Source organism: Elgaria multicarinata, chromosome 3 (genome assembly GCF_023053635.1).
Source record: "Elgaria multicarinata webbii isolate HBS135686 ecotype San Diego chromosome 3, rElgMul1.1.pri, whole genome shotgun sequence".
NCBI classification, from domain to species: domain Eukaryota; kingdom Metazoa; phylum Chordata; class Lepidosauria; order Squamata; family Anguidae; genus Elgaria; species Elgaria multicarinata.
The window spans coordinates 17688906-17704556 of NC_086173.1; the positions used below are offsets into that span (position 1 = coordinate 17688906).

The 15651-nt window shown below is 43.1% G+C and overlaps 2 protein-coding genes across 3 annotated transcripts in view; one reads left to right on the forward strand and one right to left on the reverse strand.

Annotated features, from left to right (window-relative positions):
* ALAS2 (5'-aminolevulinate synthase 2) overlaps positions 1-9219 on the reverse strand; it is a 30397-nt gene extending 21178 nt beyond the window's left edge. For both annotated transcript variants that reach the window (XM_063119453.1, XM_063119452.1), the window contains exon 1: positions 9115-9219. The gene's annotated coding sequence lies outside the window, so the exon portion shown is untranslated. The remainder of the gene's footprint in view (positions 1-9114) is intronic.
* The window catches only part of PRICKLE3 (prickle planar cell polarity protein 3), a 52844-nt gene continuing 39845 nt past the window's right edge, over positions 2653-15651 (forward strand). The window contains exon 1 of the mRNA XM_063119450.1: positions 2653-2738. The gene's annotated coding sequence lies outside the window, so the exon portion shown is untranslated. The remainder of the gene's footprint in view (positions 2739-15651) is intronic.

Below are 15651 nucleotides of genomic sequence, written 5' to 3' on the forward strand. Positions count from 1 at the left end.
TGAAAATCCATTTACTCATAAAGGGTACAACAACTGGAAAAAAGCTACTGCTAATGGTTCAGGACTGAAGCTGCATAACAGAAGTGCAGTCCACCAAGCCTGTATGGTGGCATGGGGGAGTTACAAGGAAAAAGGAAAGGAACCTCTTGTGCAAGCACTTGAGTCATTGCTGACTCCTAGAGGGACGCCTGCTTTCGCTGACGTTTTCTTGGCAGACTTTGTAGTAGGGTGGTTTGCCATTGCCTTCCCCAGTCACAGTTACCTTTTCCCCAGCTAACTGGGTACTCACTTTACCAACCTCGGGAAGGATGGAAGGCTGAGTTGACCTGAGCTGGCTGCCTGAGAACCAGCTTCCGCTGGGATCGAACTCAGGCCATGGGGAGAGTTTTGGCTGCAGTAACTGCCGCTTACCAGAAGACCAAAGGAGGCTCAGTTTTAGTGCAATTAAGTGATGCTCATAAAGAACTTATCAAAGGAAATAGGCATTATAACCACTCTGACAGAAATTCTTTTGCTCACTGCTGTACAAAATATTGCTCAGGGTGGACATTAGGAAAGTGAGGTGAGTGATAACAGGGGAAATGTTCTTGAACTCTTGCATTTAGTTGCAAAACATGATCCCAGAATCCAGTCTAAAATAGATGCTCTTCCTCGCAATGCAAAGTGCATACATCATTCCATTCAAGATGAATCGTTAAGCATTATGAGCAGAATGGTTCTGGAGTCAATTTCTCATGAATTGAAGGAAGCTGGCTTCTTTGCATTAATTGTTGATGAAACTAAGGACATACGTACTCAGGAACAAATGTCAGTAGTTTTCTGTTATTGCTACAATGGCAATATATATGAACGTTTTGTTGGTTTCTATCCATGCCATTCACTGAATGCTCCTTTACTATTGAGTTACATAAAGGAAATCTTAGCATGTTGTTGCACAGATATCAAGAACTGCATAGCACAAACATATGATGGTGCCAGTGTAATGAGTGGGAAACTAAATGGGATGCAGGCGTTGCTCCTGAAAGAGGTGCCACAAGCCATCTATGTTCATTGTTTCAACCACAGGCTGAACTTAATTATTGTTGATGTATGTAAGGATATTGATGTTGTTGCAAACTTCATTAATCTTCAACAACTGCACATATTTGTATCCTCTTCTTACATCCACGTTTCATTGAATTGCAAAGACAAACAAGGAATAGAATTATTGAATTAAAAAGATTGTCAGACACTCACTAGGTGTGTCAGATTGCATCATGTCTAAATGTTACGTCAACACTTCCTGAAATTCTATTGCTTCTGAATATAATCAGCAATGAATCAAATTCTGAAAGAAGTGTAGAGGCTTGTGGCATTCTAAATCAAACAGATGTTGGCTTTGTGTTTTGCCTGAATCTTTTTAATGAAGTGCTTCTTGAACTAAAAGTGGCATTTATTTTATTTATTTAGTTATTTTATTTCATTTCTATACCACCCAATAGCCGAAGTTCTCTGGGCGGTTCACAAAAATTAAAACCATGAAGAGCATAATAAAACAACCAACAATTTAAAAACACACAATATAAAAAGCACGACCAGGATAAAACCACACAGCAAAAATTGATATAGGTTAAAATATGAGATTAAAACAGCAGAGTTTAAATTTAAGTTAAATTAGGTGTTAAAATACTGAGAAAATAAAAAGGTCTTCAGCTGGCGACAAAAGGAAAACAATGTAGGCGCCAATCGGGTTATTTGCAAGAATCCGATTGTGATGTGGCTCAAGCATGTGCCCTTTTTAATTCTTTGATTGATAAATTGCAAGATCTCATAGATCAGGAGGAAAAATTCCATAAAATTATGGCAGATGTGAAGATGTTTGCAGAAGAAAATTCAATCAAGATGCAAAATAAAGAAAAGAAAATGTGCTGTATTCCCTACCCCCCTTAACTGAAAATTTAACAGCTGGATGGCAGGCAAAAATTCAGTGGGTGTTAGAGTTCCCTAGCATGGAAAATCGATTGAATTTCTGCCTGTCATATAATTGCAAAAGGCATAGGATCTGTTAAGATGGAGAAAGTGGCTGGTGACAAGAAAACATCCACAACACAAGTGCAGAGTCAGACAGGATTGCCAACATTGCAGAAAAAAAGCGGTCTGGCCTACCCCTGTGCCTTTCATAGACGTGTGGCAGAACGCAGCAGGTTATATACACAGGGCTTCAGGAAGAGGTGGGCAACAGCTAGGTGGACTATTGCTGACCACCCCCACCCCCCCAATCTGCTGCCTGAGGTGGTTGCCTCACTCTGCTTAATGGTAGGGCCGGCCGTGGATGTGTGGTATGATTGTTTGGACCGGTGCCTGAATTGGATTGGCCTGGAAATCAATTCAGATGCAGCAAGTCAGGTACTTTCCCCACCTTGCCACTAAGAGACAATATGACTAGCACTCTTGTTTGATCTTCCCGGAAACATACTTCAGTGTGCCTTTTGCCTACAAGCAGCAGGAATCACTGCAGACGTGGAATTCTACTCAGCCCGAGGACAAAGAGAAGCCCGGCTCATCAAGTGGGCGTGGAAATGGCGTGTTTGGAATGGAGTGCTTTGATAATTCCCCTGCAATAATGTGGAGCATGTGTTTGTGTGTGCACAGTTTGAGGAACTTCTAACTTGTGTTCGCGAGAAAGAAGCTGGGAGCCCTAAGGAGTTGCTCTTTGCACGTAAACATTTGTGGACCTGCGAGAAGGACAATAGCTTTGGGTAAAGAGGCAAACATTGCCTTTTATCTTATGAATAATGATGATCGGAATGGAAATTTTGCTGGGAATAGTTTTTAATCTAGGGGAAAACGTGCATTAGTGCAAGGGAACTACCTTTTGCAATAGGTGAAAAGCTAACTATGAATTGCCAGGTATGTTTCAGATTTCTTATATGCCTGTGTCCATTTATCTTCTTTTCCAGGAAAAGTTGTAAGCTATTTGGGCCTGTTCTGGGGAACAGAACTCTTTTGAAAGTAGTTTTGAGTCTGTTTACTGGGAAAAGCACTTAATATCTATCATTACAGTTTTTCTTAAAGCGGTTCTCGGGATTCCCTGCCTGTCTTTCATAGAATCTTATGAGGTGTGGGTCAGATAAGATCATCTTCTACTCCTCCTGTGTTTTCCCGGGTCTTTTTCTGTCTTTTATCTTATTGTAGATAATCTACCACAAAAAGATGGAATATCTGCACAGTGCCTTCTGTGTGGTAGTGCTCCATGCCTCCTCTCTTGAAGGATCTGGCACAAAATAAACTTTATAATGTAAATCTTATACATGTCTCCTTAGAAGTAAGTCCCATTGAGGTCAATGAGGGAGGGGTTACTCCTAGGTAGATGAGTATTGGACTGTGACCTTAATATTGTTCAATTCCTGTGAGTGGTGGTCTGAGGGGCAGGGGAGGGGAAGAGTACAAAGAAAGAGTTTAGGAAACTGTACATGAGAAACAGCAGGTTTTGCCATTGGAATGTGTGTGTGTGAAAAGTGAGATGGTTTCTAGCATGAGAAAGATGCCCAAATCCATATCGACCAACCAAAACATGTGCAGATTTCATTGTGTTTTTATTTCCAGATCTTTCCATTAGGCAAGAAGGTACCAGAAGCAGGTAGGGGAGGTGGGGGGAGAAAGCAAATAAACCAGACTTGATGTTGGAATTCATGGTGTCTGCATGAGGAGATGGAATGGGGGAGGAAGGTTCTGCAGATTTTCATATAAGGGTCTAGCAGGTGATGCTGCAGTTTCGGGTTTCATCTGGAGCAGCTCCTAGGGTGGCTGGTTCTCCCACTTAACCTGCTTAATTTGCCCTCTTGCCTGATGAAGAGATCTGGGTTGCTTCTTTACGGCGCCACGGCACCACTCTTTCCCCCTGAAACCCTGCGGTATCGCTGCTGTGGGGTGGAAGCAGGATCCCCACGCTGGCAGGGAGCGCAGGCTTTTACTGGAGCCCACCCTCCTGCCCCTCTTCCTGGGCTTCTGGCGACCAATCACCGGTCGCCATCCGCCCCAGCCCATCCTGGCTTGGGCCATGGTGACTTTCTTTAGAAGAAAAAGGGCAGTATAAGCCTCCAACTTTTTTATGGTGCAGCCCCATGGTGACTGTGAATCATTGGCTCTGTCATATAACCAATGCAGCGCTGATTTGCAGCCACCATGGGGCAAAGAGGACATTTAGACAGCCCCCTGGAGTTCTCAAAAGCTTGCAGACATTTTTGTGATCTTTTGGAAGGCCTAATGACAATACTACACTCATATAGCTGTAGCTGGGCTGCTCATGTTGCTCTCTGGGGGAATCTTCTGCCAGGGGTTGAAGTGTCTGTTTGGTTCCACTTCTTCTCTGCTTATGTTTGTAAATAAAGCAAATATTGCAAAGATACCATAAATCGTCAGTGCACTCTCATCCAAAGGAAACTAAACCTGGTGGTGCTGCCCCTAGAACTTCTCACCATTCGTTGGAAGTGTGCAAAAGTACTTAAATGACTGTAAGTACAAAGCTAGAGGAGTGTGTGTGGGTCACAGTTATTTTGGATCAATTCATCTAGGATAAAAAGGTATGGTTTAGATGGGACAGCCTATCTCAACCTCGGGCCTGCCAGATCTTTTGGAGTATGACTCCCACCTTGTTGATTGACCATGCTAGCTCAGGCTGATGTTCAAATCAGAAGTTCAAATCATCTGGAGGCCATTAGGTTTAAAAAAAATATTTATGCATTTGGTTATTTAAAATGAATTTAGGTCACCTTTAAGGGCCAAAGCCTCTCAGGATGAAGGGCAGTGTATGCATCATAAGAGAACTTTAAAAATTGGGGTGATGCTCCATCTGTCATGGAGCAAAGGCATGGGATGGGTGTGCAAATATGTTGGGACCCGATAAGCCCCTCTGGGTTTATCTGACTGGTAGAAGCCACGCCCTAGCCCAGCTAGGATGACTAAAACTAAACAGCGCAATAGGAAGGGCTGGATCTTTGCCCTGCAGGGGTGTGCTCAGAAGATTAGGCTGATTTCATGGAAAGTAGAGAGTAGCAGCCCATCTTCTGCTCCTTTTCTCCTTGATGTGGAATCAGATTGAAGATTGCACCCCTAAAGGGACGATTTGCCCAGGTACTGGTGCAACTTCAAATTTAAGCAGCTAGTAATACTTTAATAACCATCATCCCAAATTACTGAAGCAAGGTCTTCTCTTGTATTATATAATTTCGGATTGAGTTAAACAACTCAGATCAGAAAGTTGGAGTTTCTATATCCAAAGCAGAGGCTGATCTACACCAAGCAGGATATAACACTTTAAAAACGGTATGAAAATGGTATTTGCAATGTGTCCTGGGCCTGAACAGTTGTCATAACCATTATAAACCGTTATAAGCAGTAGTGTAGATCCTGCCCAGAATACAATAAGCTGAGGTGGTGGTGGAGGTAATACAATCTTAGAGAATGTATTATATTGAGCGGTATATAAGTATTATTAATATATCAATAAATAAATTTTAAAAATGCAATGCGATCACTAAAGATTTCCTCATAAACATAAACAGACCATGATACCTGATAAGGGGAATCGTACAGAGCAGTTTTTGCTGAGCGGTACCATTTCAAACTATAGGTGTGGGAATTGCACGTCTGAATCCCATCCCATTAAAACAAATCTCCCTGCGCATCAGTGACACACACAAACACACACACACACTGGAGAAAAAGCATTGCCACTAGGGTGAACATATGGAAAGGAGGACAGGGCTCCTGTATCTTTAACAGTTGTATAGAAAAGAGAATTTCAGCAGGTGTCATTGGTATGCATGCAGCACCTGGTGAAATTCCCTCTTCATCACCGCAGTTAAAGCTGCAGGATCCCTGCCCTCTTTTGTATCTGGTCAAGAGGTCAGGGCTCCTGCAGTTTTAACTGTTGTGATGAAGATGGAATTTCACCAGGTGCTGCATGCCTACAAATGACACCTGCTGAAATTCCCTTTTCTATTATTATTTTTTATTTATTTATCATATTTATACCCTGCTCAGCCAAAAAAGGCTCTCAGAGCGGCTTACACTTAGCAAAAAAGACAGTCCCTGCCCTCAGGCTTACAGTCTAATAAAGACATGACACACAAGGAACAGGAGTTCAGGAGGGAGGGAGGGGGGAGGGGGAGGAGAGAGAGAGAGAATCCAACAGGAGCAGGCCATGATGTTTCTTCTGCCTGCTCCTGTCCCCTTTCTCTTTCTTTCTTTTCTATGCCACTGTTAAAGATACAGGAGCCCTGTCCTCCTTTTCACATGGTCACACTAGTTGCCACCAGCTTCTCAACTGGCTGCAGTAGCAATGCCTTTCACAGCAGCTGGATGTACGCCAAAGAAAATGTTTATCTCCATGCTGTGAAAAAACAGCATCTGCTACCTTCTATGGGTTGAGCTCCTCTTAAAGGCGCACAGCGTGCCAGGATAGTGGCACCCCACTCCAACACCCCACCAACTCCGCTCACTGGGTAATCTTAGGGAGGATTCAAGCATGATTCTCTCACTTGGATTCTGAATTGGTACAGCACAGCCAAAGTTGTAGGAAGTGCCAGTAAACTAGCACAGCAAAGTGAACCGGTCAAAGCTAAAACAGATGTTCACCAAGTATAACATCCTTGACAAATCAAATTAAAGAATGGCATAAAACACATTTCAGGGGAGAAATAAATTAAAGCACAGGTACATTTTCCATTCTGTAACACTGGCAGAAATCGTGTAGCGCAACCTGCAAGCACCTTTAACAACAAAACCTCAAGCTAGATGGAAAATATGCATTGTTTTTTACACAACCAGCATTTATGCCTACTCAGTAGGAGTAAAGGCAAGGAATAGTCCAAGGACAGACCATTTGTTAATAGAATGGAGAGTAAATGGGAGAGGAATCATGAAATGAGAATTAGAATTCATTGCGTCAAAACTAATTTAAAATGCCTGTTTCAAATAAATTTCCATCCCCAGCTGTTTTGTCTGACACCATTCTCTGCTAGGGTTGCCAGCTTTTTAAATAATAATAATAATAATAATAATAATAATAATAATAATAATTTAAAAGCTCCAAAATATGGCAGGTAGAAATGTGTCAGCAATGTTCATGCAATGTAATGTATTGAGACTAAGGGTGAAGCTTTGCATTACATAGTAGATATATGTAACAATATCTGTTTTTAATTGCTGGAAGCTGTGATCCAAAGAGGAGGAACAGCAGAGGAAGGGAATGTTTCCTTAAGGGATCCCCAACCCTGGTGGGCATATTTGGAATGTTCAGATTGTGTTGTGGGTATTCTTACAAAATGGCTGCCATGATGGGTGTGGCCAATGGCAAAACACCTTTCCCCCCAGAAAGCAAACAGATGAGGCTACAACAGAAGTAACTTGCCCAAGAACCTAGGTACAAAGTGGAGGTGGGATCGGAGCTCCAAAATACAAAACCACTCATTTGAACCCACCATTTTCTGCCTTGAACCCTATTTCAAAGAAGGCAAACTGATGAGGTTCACAGACAAGTAACTTTGCCAAGTAACTGAGTACAAGGTAGAGGTACCCAAATGCCAGATCACATATTTGCTTCCACAAAGCTCCACAAAATACATGTTTCACAGAAGCTAAACCGGTGATGCTCAGAGAAACACTCCCCTCTGCCCCAATATCACCAGGCAAAACACAAAACCACACAAACAAACAAAAACACGCCAAAACATATTCCTCCCAAATCGGACCACCCTGCCCCTGCAGACAAAACCCATACACATACCCCATGCAAAACATACACCCCCCCCCAAAAAAACACAAACCCTTCCCCCATAATGGACAAAACACACACACAGAGCACAGGCAAAACATCCTCTTCATTCCTAACCCCTCCTTTAACCTCCTCCCCCAAAATATTCTGTACCATCTTTCAGCATGTTTCCCCCCTCCCCCTGGTGCTCGGTGGACTGCAGTCTCTCCCCATTTTTTACTTTCTAAAAATGCCTGTGCATTCTTGGAAATAAAGATGGTGTACCCTATGCCAGACTCCCAGTTTATTTTTTAAAAACAAATTAATTATTCTTAAAACTTAATATATCAGGAGGGGCAAGGAACCAGGCAGATGCCCAGGGAGGTGTCCAGAAGGCACACTGGCGACCACAGGCTGTACATTGGGGATCCCATCTCCTTGGTTACTTTCTGATCAGAGCTGCCCTCTTGCCTCTCCTTTTCTACTTGCGCAGGAAAACCTGCTATTACCCATATCTTTTTTTCCTGGGGGTGGAAAAGCAGGTGGAGAACAAATTAGGGTGGGAAAATGGCTAAGGGGAAGACAGATTAAGCAGCCCTGGTATCACTCCTCTTCTTTGGATCATCATTGCCTCCTGAAGCAGCTTTGCATTACCAAAAGCAAAAACAAAACAAAAAAAAACACCCTGCAAGATAATGACATGCCTCTGCTGTGTAATGTCTAGTTTATCCCTAAGGGGAGAAGATGCCATATTATAATTAAAATAGATAAACAAATAAATAAATAAATAAACTAGAAGGGATCAGTGATGAGAAACTCTTTTTTAAGCCTTTGGTTGGCAGCTAGTTTTTCAGGATAGCATTTTCAGAAACAGTTGAAGACCAATGAAGGTCACTGATCAAAGCCAGCTAGTCACCCCTTTAATATAAGCTATTTTTAATGTACATCAAGCAACAGATTATAGTGTTAAAATCCATGCTTTTGCAAAGCTTTCCCTGTTGATTCCTGGAAGTCAAACCTCAGGAGCAGGCCAGGATAGTTTTCAAGCCAGTTGGCAACCTTAAGGTTGGTACTGTGCATGCCAGCCCCCTATCCCTCCTTCATCTTTGGACTGGCAACTGGAGAAGGGAGGCAGACAGCACTTCTCTGGGGGTCGGATTGGCATGAGAACCTTCCAGTTGCTGATCCTTAATTTAGGTTAAGGGGCAGAGAAGGGGAAAGAGAAGAGATTAGTCTTACTGCGAAGGGAAGAGTAGATGAAAAAAGAAACAGTGAATTACGAAGAGAAGGATAGCTATTCATTTTTAGAGGGTAGAAAGGAGAGAGATCAAGGGCCCCAAACCTCCCCTTCCCCACATAATTCAGACCATTCTTCCTACCTGTTGACCTGCACTGAAGTCGAACAACTTCTGCACTTTATAGCTCAATCTCTAGTCCACTTCGAGCTGCTGCTCTCCACCCACCAGCTGAAGGCAGAGATAAGGCAAATTCATGGTAGAGAAGGACACACACGCTTCAGATCCATGACGTCGTTTCAGAACTGAGTTTCATAGCGAAACTTCACTGAGATGGGCAGCAGGGATGCCACGTTGTTGAGGTAGGTTTGTAGAAAAGGGCAGAAAATATTCTTTACAAAAACCTATTTAACAAGAAGAGTGTTGAGGGAGAAAGTAAAAACAATAACATCTTGTACACTGTACAGGGTCCTTTATTCCATAAGCTAATAATAACAACATATGTACAATGACACACAAATGATAATAAAAAACCTAGAAGGCCTGGCTCTGTAAAATATATTATAAAAACCAAATACATTTTGACAAATGAGTCTTCATTAACAGCTGAATGGAATGTTACATTAGCCCCTGGTGAAGACATTTGTGTCAAAACATATTTGAATTGAGGTCGGTTGGGCCAGAAGTGGCCCAAACCAAACCAAACCACCACAAAACCCTGCCATGGCCAACTTCTTTACCTTTAACAGTTCAGGTTTGATGATAAAGAACCAGTGAGAGAAGCTCTTCCTGACGTGGCCTGAAACATGACCACGTACTTGGAGAAATGTGGTTGACAGAAATGGGGTGTTAGGGGGTGACGTAAGTAGAGGAAGCGTTCGCTTTGGCCTGCCTGCTTCTCCACTTCAATTCCTCACCATCCCACTACTGTTTCTCAGTGAAAAATATTCAGTGCCATTATGTACCATTTGCCCTAAGTTCATGGTTGTGGGCCCTTAGGACTCCTCCCTCAGAGAATCTACCATTGTCAACAGCTGCTATTGCTCCTCATCTTCTCTCTCATCATTGGTACCATTCGCTTGCTTGATAAGGAGAGAGACAGTGAGCAGCTAGGCAGTGCCATCTTCTGCTCCTACGTCGTCCATACCATCAACGTTTTCTGGGCCAGAGCGAGAGGCAGAGGAATAAGCAGGTTGCAACGGTGAAGAGGAGGAGCAACTCTAGAAGGTTCCTGTCAGTGGGACCCTGTTGGGAAGTGGGTCCTCAGCAGGTGTCCTACCTTTGACGCTGGCCCTGGTCTTTCCCACATATTGGCATCTATGAAGTATCATTGGATGGAACTGAAAATGAAAAGAGGCCTCTCACACACGTTTCTTTGGCACACCCAATGGTCTGTGTTTGCTGAGATAAGTGATGATGGCAATGGCACCATCTTGAGGACAAGTCGGAGATGATGCCTTGAACCGGGCCTTTCTTCCCCACTCAAATCTATTAGTACTGCCAGATGTTACTGATATGTCCTCCCGTTTCATGTGGGCATTTCCAAAATCCCATGCAACACTATTTTTACAGATTCGTTTAAGGGTGGTTGTTTTTTTATGTCCTTACCACAAAGGCAAGCATTTGCCAATATCTGAGAAAAGTCCCGCTGCTTGTTTTCATCTTCCCCAGCTCGTCTTTTGAATATCCGATTTGGCTCTGACTCATCTGTTTCTCTCTCTCTCTCTCAACCCACCCCCCAAACATAAGAGAATGGATTGTATCACCTCAGACAGCAGGTTGTGAGGGTGGTGGGTATTATAACTTTCTGAATACTTTTCTACATTAAAAAACAAAAAAAAAACCTCCAACTCCCTACAAATAGAAATCTAGGACATCAGGGAGAAAAGTGTTAGCCCAGCTCTTTGCCCACTGTGCTCGTTATCTACTTGCAGGTATTTATTTTTTTTATTTATTAAAATTCAAGGGTGATGAACCTGTCAATGCGAATCAGGTCTTGGTGGACCGTCATACTAATATGCCTGCAGTTCCACTTTCTAACACTTGGTAGAAGTAGGTCACAAGAGAAGCTCTTACCTTGCAACGTTAAGGGCTTTCCCAAACCCTATTATTTATTTGGGCAATGAGAAAGGTTTGATCTGTGATTATTTCATCTGTGATGACTCATTCGCACATGGAAGTCATTGCTTGATGCTGCAGTTATCAAACAAGCAAGAGGGCATGCCTGAAACGGCCCTTGGTTTTTATGATATCTCACTATTCCACAGTTGGAAAGTCCCAGTGAGACAGTTTCCTCTCCAACGGGGCATTCATTGAATTGGAGCAGCTTTCTTCCAGTCTATACTGGTTCCCAAATATTTTGGAGCTCCTACAGCGTTAGGGGCATTCTGTCGTGGGGATGCTGAGGCTGAGAGGCTTGGAACCTGAAAGAAATCCTGGAGCAGCTAGAGAGGGCAGTTACTGCAAGCAAGTGGTGCAAGCAGAAAAGTACCCCTTTTGTAGGTGCTCTTGATCGCTTATTGTAACCTCATTCCTCCTCCCCTAACCACACCTACTTGGCAACAGTCTTCCCCTCTGTGTCTATACCCTCTCTTTCTACACAAATAAATAGCTATGAAGTAAGAATATATTTTTGCAAGTGGCACTGTGCATGTGCTGGGCCTGTCCAGCTGTTGCCTGTCCCTGCAAACCTAGACTTGAAGAGCACAGCTTCCTTCCAGGGCACATGGCTGACAGGGCTTCTATGCAGGTCTCTTTTCAAAGATTAAGCACTGCCCCCCTCCCTGACATGTCTCTTGACAACATTCTGAGAATTAAAAAAAATAAAAGAAAACTCTACAAGTCGAGACGAGGACCCTGTCTTCACTTCATTAATGCAGAGGTGCATTTGCAGGGGGAAACCCGCTTGACCCTTGTCTCATTCCCTAGTTTTCTTCTGCAAATGCCCCCTGGCTATTTTGAATGTGGAGGTGGTGGAGGGACATTTGAAAGGGATAATTGCTAGGCCAGGGAGGGTGACTTGATCCTTTTCTCACCCACCACTTCTCCCCTGTAGATGTCTCCTAGCCATTTTCAACAGGTCTCTCACCATGGAACTAACTAGGACCAGAAAGAGATAACTGCAGTAGGAAATATGCTGGAAGGGGATTTCCTGGGAAGAACTAGGGGCCACAGAAGGGTCTAATGCGGTGATCACTAGAAGCCAACATGGATTTGTCAGGAACAAATCCTGTCAGACTAATTTGATCTCATTTTTTGATCGGGTAACCTCCCTTGTGGACTGTGGGAATGCTGTGGATGTCATTTATCTTGACTTCAGCAAAGCTTTTGACAAAGTGCCCCATGATATTCTGATTAACAAACTAGCTAAAAGTGGGCTAGATGGAACAACTATTAGGTGGATTCACAGTTGGCTACAGAATCAGACTCAAAGAGTACTTATCAATGGAAACTTCTCAAACTGGGGAGAGGCAATGAGTGGGGTACCGCAGGGCTCAGTCCTGGGCCCAGTGCTCTTCAACATTTTTATTAATGATTTGGACGAGGAGGTGCAGGGAACGCTGATCAAATCTGCAGATGACACAAAATTGGGTGGGATAGCTAATACCCTGGAAGACAGAAACAAACTTCAAAGTGATCTTGATAGGCTGGAGTGCTGGGCTGAAAACAACAGAATGAAATTTAATAGGGATAAATGCCAAGTTCTACATTTAGGAAATAGAAATCAAAGGCACAGTTACAAGATGGGGGATACTTGGCTCAGCAATACTACAAATGAGAAGGATCTTGGAATTGTTGTAGATCGCAAGTTGAATATGAGCCAACAGTGCGATATGGCTGCAAGAAAGGCAAATGCTATTTTGGGCTGCATTAATAGAAGTATAGCTTCCAAATCACGTGAGGTACTGGTTCCTCTCTATTCGGCCCTGGTTAGGCCTCATCTAGAGTATTGCGTCCAGTTCTGGGCTCCACAATTCAAGAAGGATGCAGACAAGCTGGAGCGTGTTCAGAGGAGGGCAACCAGGATGATCAGGGGTCTGCAAACAAAGCCCTATGAAGAGAGACTGAAAGAACTGGGCATGTTTTGCCTGGAGAAGAGAAGATTGGGGGAGACATGATAGCACTCTTCAAATACTTAAAAGGTTGTCACACAGAGGAGGGCCAGGATCTCTTCTTGATCCTCCCAGAGTGCAGGACACAGAATAACGGGCTCAAGTTAAAGGAAGCCAGATTCCAGCTGGACATCAGGAAAAACTTCCTGACGGTTAGAGCAGTTCGACAATGGAACCAGTTACCTAGGGAGGTTGTGGGCTCTCCCACACTAGAGGCCTTCAAGAGGCAGCTGGACAACCATCTGTCAGGGATGCTTTAGGGTGGATTCCTGCAGGGGGTTGGACTCGATGGCCTTGTAGGCCCCTTCCAACTCTGCTATTCTGATTCTATGATTCTATGAAACCAGTTCTTCCTGCAAAATATTTCCCTGGAAAGTTTTTTTTAAAAATGGTATCTTCTCAATCAGGCTGCAAAACTAGAAGAAGCCTGACAGCTGAGCAAGACTGTCAAGGGAGCATCAACATGTGCAGGAAGAGTTAAGACGTCCTAGGGTTGTACACCGATCACAAGATTTGGTTAAGATCCCAATTTGGAAACAGCCTGCACTGGCTGAGACCAATGTGAAATCTGCCTGCTTTGACTTGTGTGTGAATCTTCAACAAAAATTCAAATCTTCATCCCTGACACTGATGATCATTGGAAATCAGCAAATGGCTATAAGTGTTTTTCTGTCAGAATTTGATAAAATAGTATAGTAATCCCTAATGAGAGGATTACACGTGCCAAATTTCCTTAGAAGAGAGGTAGGATATAAAATGTAAGAAATTGCACTGTGATTCTCCCAACCAAATACTTCCAGGTCACATTGACAGGAACATACATTTTTTGGGGGGAAATACATGTTTGCAGATATAAAATGTAGTTTCACCATTAGAGTTCAAACTGGGAAGTTGGAAGGCTTGGATCCAAATCTTGCCATGAACGCAATAAATGGCAACCCCACTACCTTGCAATATACAGATAAGAATACTGATCTATCATCAATAATTGTTATAAGGGTTATTGCAATAGCAAGTTTGACTGCAACAAAATGTTGCAGTGGGGAGTGCTCCTGCTCAGGGTTGCAGCCAGGCTGCGAGGGCCTTTCCTAGGAGATTCTATTACATTCTCCCTCCCCACAATTTCCAGCCAACTCTCCAAGAGTCAGTCAGCATTCTGCATCCACTCAGCATGCTCAGAGTCTTTTCTACACAAGGCTTTTATTGTGCACTTGTGGTTGTTCGCTCACTGTAGTTTGCAGGTCCTTTATATGACAGCATCATTCTCCACGGCCTCTCCCGAGCTTTGCAATCATTATTGCGTTTCCTCCCAGTTTTGGTCACCACACACACAAAAAGATATTGTAGAACTGGAAAAAGTGCAGAAAAGGGCAACTAAAATGATCAAGGGACTGGAGCATCTCCCCTTATAAAGGAAGGTTACAACAGCTGGGATTGTTCAGCTTGGAAAAAAGGAGATATGACAGAGGTGTACAAAATGGTGTGGAGAATGTGGATAGGCAGACCTTTTTCTCCCTCTCCCATAATACTAGAACTAGAGCTCTGGCTATTGGGCGGTATAGAAATGTAATAAATAAATAAATAAATAAATAAATAAATAAAAATAAATAAACCCAGGGTCATCCCATGAAGCTGATTAGTAAGAGAGTCAGGACAGATAAAAGGAAGTACTTCTTCACACAGTTAAACTCTGGAATCCACTACCACAAGTTGTGGTGATGGCCACCAATTTGGATGGCTTTAAAAGGAGGTTAGATAAATTCTTGGAGGAAAAGGCTATCAAAGTCTACTAGTCCTGATGGCTATGTGCTACCTCCAGTATCAGAGTCTGTAAGCCTATATACACTAGTTGCTGGGGAACGTGGGTGGGAGGGTGCTGTTGCACCATGTCCTGTTGCACCATGCAACATGGTGCTGTTGCACCATGTCAACTAGGTTGACAGCTAGTTGGTTACTGTGTGAACAGAGTGCTGGATTGGATGGACACTTGGTCTGCTCCAGCATGGCTCTTATGTTCTTATGCTCCTAACAAGGAAAGTCTGGTATTATTTAGAAATGGCAGAATGAGAGTCTTGTGCAATTGCACAATTCTGCTATACCACAGTGCCATCCAGTGGTGGTATAAAGAGACAAATAGAAAGTCAGAGAAAGAAAACACCCAGAAAAAAGCATGTGTAAAGGAGCTGATCTTAATCCTGCAAAGAATCTGGAAGCAGTCACCTCAGTAAAATTGCAGGCTAAAAGCCTTGTGTAGAAATGTCTTCAGTCCTCCTTTAGCATTTTTAGGGGGCTTCCCCCTATTATGGATTCCCCCTTTAAAAACTGTATGCCTACAACCCTTGGGGTCCCTTGAGTCTGCTGATCTCCCTTTTATGTGTGGCTGTTGCTGCTTTGGCTACTTGACAATAGAATATAACATTTATGTAAACCACTCTCCCCTGAAGATAGGAAAGAGAATATACGATGTATGTGAACCACTTTGAACACTCATAAAATGTTCTATGACTGCAAAATATTATTAGCATTAATAGTAACTACCATTACTCCACTGTGGGTTCTGCATCTCTGC